Source organism: Podarcis pityusensis, assembly GCF_964106645.2.
Source record: "Podarcis pityusensis genome assembly, chromosome: 6".
NCBI lineage: Eukaryota > Metazoa > Chordata > Lepidosauria > Squamata > Lacertidae > Podarcis > Podarcis pityusensis.
The window spans coordinates 30305399-30311115 of NC_138030.1; the positions used below are offsets into that span (position 1 = coordinate 30305399).

The following is a 5717-nucleotide window of genomic DNA, read 5'->3' on the forward strand; positions in this document are numbered from 1 at the left end:
ACTTTCCGTAGTGTAGGCCCAAAATTTTGTCCCTTTCCTCCTTTGATCTCAATGTTATCAAACAGTCTCTGGGCCTCTCCTTTTTTATAAATCTTCCAAGCCTGAAAGCTGACACAATTTTAAAATCCTTTTCCTCCAAATTCCAGAACTTGGAGAATTCTTTGGTTAAGAACTCAGCTAGATTTCCTTCTTCTGCCTCTTGTAGCGACCTAATCCTCAAATTATTCTCACGATTTCGCAGTTCTATCATAGAAAGATAAATCTGATGTTCCCCTACTTGTTTGGTGAGTGGTCTTACCTCTTGTTCTAAATTTTCTAATTTTTGTCTGGTATCCTCAGCCAATTTCCGATTTTCTGCTGTGGCCTCCGTCAACTGTCCGATTGCCTGTGTGTTCTGTGCCACTTGTCCAGTTAATTTATTTAGACATTCTGTGTTTTGGTCAATCTTTGCTGTTTGCTCATCTGCTTTCTTGTCCAAAGCTTCCAATTTTTCAAAGATTTTATCTAAAATAGAAGCAGATGCTCCTGAGGCCATATCTTCCAATTGTAACTGCTCTATTTCTCCCTCTTTTTCCTGTGACGAGGCACCTTCTTCTACTTCTGAAGGCAAAGTAGGTACAGATGATCTACGCGTCTGTGAGGCTGAGGTTAGAGTTGTCAAAGTTGTTTGTCTAACTCTTCCTCTTCTTCTTGTGCCACTCATTCCAACGTTATCTATCAGTCAAGGTCACACTGAGTTATTCCCATGGGAATAGGGAGGCCCAGAGAAAGCAAGCAGCCGGGGAATCGAAAGTAAATGTAAAGTCACTGTTTTAATCCAATCCTCTAGAGGGAGCTTAAAATGTCTTTCAAAATCTAATTTAATGTCCAGGAACCTTCAATTTGCAAGTATTTATCAGAGTTGATATTAAATAGTCACTTTGTTACAAACAGTGCTTACTGGTCTCCAAAAGAATGTTTCAAATTAGAAGGTCTAAGAACCCTCAGATTGTTGCCAGTTCCAATATACAGTATCCAAATCTGCAATACTGACAGCTCAGTCTCTCAAAGCTCAGGCAGCTCCTGACCCTGGGTTTCACCTTTTAATTTGTAATCCAATAAAAGAAGGAAAGTCAAATGCAAGTAATAATTCCAAATCATGAACTTAAAGTCTTTACTTTAGGTTGCAGGTTCAGTGGATGCTTAGATCAGTAGAGTTAAAAGTCTTTTTTCAGCCTCCACTCCTCCCGCTCTTTGCTTTTTAGAGTTCAATGGCAGCGGAAGACGGACTTCCTGTTTCCACGTCTCTCCGCTCTCAGCCAAGTTCAAAATCTTTTACTTCAACTTTTAGTCTCTAATTTAAAGTGATTCAGTCTTTACTCACGAATAAGTTGGTTTTAGTTCCGGATCCAAATTTCACAGGAAAAGGGATCAGCGCTCACCGGCAGCAGCAGCGCGGCTTCGCTCCGCAGATTGCGAAACGGCTCACAGCGCCGCCACCCCCCTCCACGCTCCGGAGCCCCTTACGGGGTTCCTTTAACGTTTGGAGGGTCACTTTTGGCGCCCACCGAGCCTCAAGGCCACAGGCTCTTGCCGCCTGTGGTTTTCCGAAGTGGGTCTCCGCTTCGCCGTAGCGGACGACCCGATGTCTGCGGAGCCTCCTCTCCCGGTTAGAAGAGGACCGCCATTGCCGTTCGCGCCGCCCCCGGAAGTCGTTTCCTTTTGAATCCTATTGTCAGGGCTGCCTCAAGTCTCAGCTCACAAAAGACCAACGCCAATCTCTTCTTATATACAAAAGTGTTTATTGCAGTTCATTGTTTGCTTCACATCCGAGGCGCGCAGCCCTACGTCTGTTACGCTTAGACCGCTGAAGTCCCCTCTGAGTCAGTCCCTCCCCTGCACCAGTTTAAGAAGCTTGCGCTGCTCCACCTCTTCCTCTCTTTCCTTTTCCGCAGGGTCTTCCTGCCCCCTGGGGTTTCGCCCCTCCTGGATTCCCCTGACGCGGAATCCCCAGACTGCTCTTCCCCCCTCCTGCGGGCTTTGGGACCTGGCTCTTCCTCCGGGCTCCCTGTACTTCCGCGCACCTCTACATTTGAACTTGGCGCGCGCGCCCAACCTCTAACCTTCCTTTTGACAGTTACACTACTCCCTTCACTACTCCCCTCCCCTTCCGGGAGGGTGGCTTGCTTCGACCTCCCTCCTTTCTCTGCTGCCGGAGCTGCTTCCCCTGATACACTGGAACCTCCACCCCCTTCGCTGCACTCTGGCGGGGAGGCTGGTCCTGACGCCCAGCTGCCACTTTGGGATCCCCTGCTGGCCCCCTGTTCCTGACACGTCCCCCCTGGGGCTCCCCTGGCCCTGACCACCGGCGCCCCCTTCTGGGAATCCTCTGATTCGCTGGAAAGACTCATGGAATCTCTTGAGTCATTGTCATCCTCTTCCTCGCTGTCCTGGGATTCATCCCCATCGCTCTCCATCTCCTGCCTACCCTGTGCCTCTGTCCCTGAACCCCTGACACCTATATATTTAAAAATACCAATTTCCATTGATGCAAAAATACATTTGGAGATCTTCAACTTTGGAAACATTTTTACAAATCTGTCTAATGGAACAAGTTAAACCGGCTTTTTAAGAACATAAAAAGATCACTGCTGGATCAGGACAAAGGTGGTTCTAGTCCAGCATCCTATTCTCATAGTTGACAACCAGATGCCCAGGGTTCAAAAGCAGTTTTCTGTCAGTTGTTTAAATAGGGGAGGGAACAGTGATAAAGACTGGATACACCTAAATTCTTGGGTTCTAGCCACAACATAGCTGAGTCTGTATGGACATGTACACCAGACAATTCTGCCCAGATTTTCAGGAAACAGAAATGTAGGGAAAACGAAAACGAAACTCAAAGTACTGGCCTGGGAAAGAGATAATACCAGAATTACTTGAAGAATTAAACTTTCATTCAATGTTAGTCATCAAAGTTGAGAGGTGTTATGTTTCCAAGGGGTTGCTCGAGAGCAAGCAGGCAAATACCTCCCTGCTCGGCTGTGAAGCCTTGCTTTTGCTGCAAAAATAAACTTTATCTGTCCGGAGCACCACTCTCCCGTGGCTGACTCATTCACTGGCAGAATCCGTGAGTGGGCAGTTCTTAAACTTTCCCCAGCAAAGCAATTTCTTGACGCCCAGTCTGTGCCTCCCCTCTCTGCACGGAGGGCGTGGGTAACGGAGGACCCCTCTCCTCCCCGCTTTGCCCAGGCAAGGTGTCCTGGCACCGCCTCGCCTCCTCCAAGCCCTGCAGCTCCTCTCCACTGGAGGCGTGGTTACTCACCTCCATTGAAGAAGAGCTGCTTCCCACGATCCTTGGAGGCTCTCTATAATCCATTCAGCTTTTCCTCTCTCCCTCCTGAACCGATGGCAGTTCCCTGAGAAGAGGGATAAATTGCCTCCACCCAGCCCCATGATTTACCATACTTGATTACTGCTTTTCTTACAGATTTCATGGGCTCCAAAAAACAGAACCACACCTGAAAGAAGTGCTGCTGAAATTCCAAAATATTTCCAACATAAATACAAAACAGACTGAGGCAATGGATCCAAGGCAAGAGGTGGAGCCAGGGTGGGGGGAGGTTTAAAGGTTGGGAACAACTTGGGTGGATTGACTGGTATGGCCATACAGATGGATGGGTCAAAGTAATATATTCAGGAGCCTTGACAAGAGACACTGCAAGTAGATTGTAATGTAAATAATTCAGAATCAAATGTACTGCTATATACTTTTGGGGCCAGTGTCTGTGCAAGTCACCCATAAATCCTGGAATTAGTAAAAATTAGAAACAATCAAGGTTTGATTAAACTGTGCCAAACACACAAAAAACCCTGCTGAATTTGGTTTAGGAGCCTGGCCTGCTCAGCAGAGCTAGCTGGATGGTGGCCATTTGAAGAACAATAGCTGATGATCGCCAGACATTGACCCTTCAAGGAAGCCATCAAGAGAGTGAAGATGTACCAGACAAGGAGGGGTGCAGCCCTTCATCTAGATGTGGCCAGAAACCAAAGGGGTTTAGGAATTCAGGATGGGTGACATAGGCTGGGAGGGAAACAGTACAGAGTTAGATTATTAAATTCACTCTCACATGAGAGAGTGATGGCTACCAACTTGGATGACATTAAAAGATTAAACCGATTCATAGCAGGTTAAGACTATCATTGGCTACTATCCATGATGGCTACGTTCTTATCTCCACTGTTGGAGGTACCATGTCTCCATACCAGTTGCTGGAAATCACAAGTGGGCAGAGTGCTGTTACTACCAGGTCCTGGCTCTGGGCATGCCATAGCCATTTGGTGGCCATTATGAGGATGCTGGACCAGATGAGCCTTTAGTGTGATCCAGCAGGGCTGATTTTATGCAGGGGTGAAGAGAGGGGGGAGATGTCCCGCAGCAGAAGCAGATCTCTGTGCAATGTTGTTTTCAGTAATGTTACATTCAGATGGTGATCCAGGAAGCTCATTGCCAAATGGCTAGGTTGCCTTATATCTTGTACAAAAGATTTCATATTGCAGAACAGTATTTCAAAATCTTGTGAATTAAGCAAAAAAGGGTGATGCAAGGACACACACACCAGCTCGTTCCCAAGAAGGTTCCCATGCATTTCACAACGCTGAAAAATACTGCATTGCTGACTCATGTTTAGCATGTTGTCTACTAAGATCCTATATATTTTTCATATACAATACAGCTGTTGAGCCATGAAGTACTCATCCTATATTTCATCTGATTCTTCAGACCTAAATGCAGAACTTTTGTTGAAGGAGAAAGAGGCTCCCTTCTAATGAAGGAGAAAGAGGCCCCCTTCTAATGAAGGAGAAAGAGGCCCTGTTCTTATCTTATCACAACAGCCCTGATGAGACAGGCCCAAGGCCCAAGTAAGCCCAGGCGGTGATCACGCTCCTCACATGCACAGTACTAACCACAGTCACGAGCTTCCCTGCTGATAAGCACACCCTGAGCATGCGGTGGGCACACCCTGAGCACGAGGTGTACATGACTTGGGCACGAGCACAGTCAGTACGTGGGGGGCTGGACACATGAATGGGATAGGCTCAGGGGGCTGAACAGGGCGAAGAAACCAATGTATAAAAGGCTTTGCATGACCTGTATGTGTGTGCCAGACTTTGGAAGCAATTCCGCTGGTACCTGCTGCGCAGTAACCGAATAAACTTTTTCTCTGTGGAATCACACCCTGGCGTTGCTTAACTCTTTCATGCTCCTGGCGAGGGTACGAGGTGACTGGACCCAGACCCATAGGTAAATAAGGCTACATTTCCTGTTTTGAAATTCATTTTGTTTGTTTTGATTTAGTTCTCCGTTCTTTCAATATAATCCTGAATATTGCTTCTGTCTTCTAAGGCATTTGCTACTCTGCCCAATTTGCATTGAGTCATTTGCAGATACAATGAGCATCTCCACCACTCCTTTGTCTTAGTTAGGTGTCAACACACATTTTGGTCCTGTGGAGGCAAGTAGAATTTTGAATGTCATGAGCACCACCCTCTTCAATAGCACCCTCTCTCTCCACTCTGCTGGGTCACTCCACACCCTCAATACAGAAATTCTGCAAGCACTCACCATGAACTCCTGTGCCCCTTGAATGAATCTCTTCAACTGTGAAGACTGTAACTATGACCAGTTCATCTGAGCACCACAGGAGGGTGCAATACAGAGGAGACTCAGTGTGGAAAGT

The 5717-nt window shown here is 46.8% G+C and overlaps 1 long non-coding RNA gene across 1 annotated transcript; it reads right to left on the reverse strand.

The window, feature by feature from the left end:
* Positions 1 to 5300: 5300 nt before the first annotated feature.
* On the reverse strand, positions 5301 to 5717 carry LOC308479588. Its single transcript, XR_013987744.1, has 2 exons — positions 5603 to 5717; positions 5301 to 5484 (listed from the first exon to the last, which is right to left on the reverse strand). It is a non-coding gene; the product is annotated as an uncharacterized lncRNA (long non-coding RNA).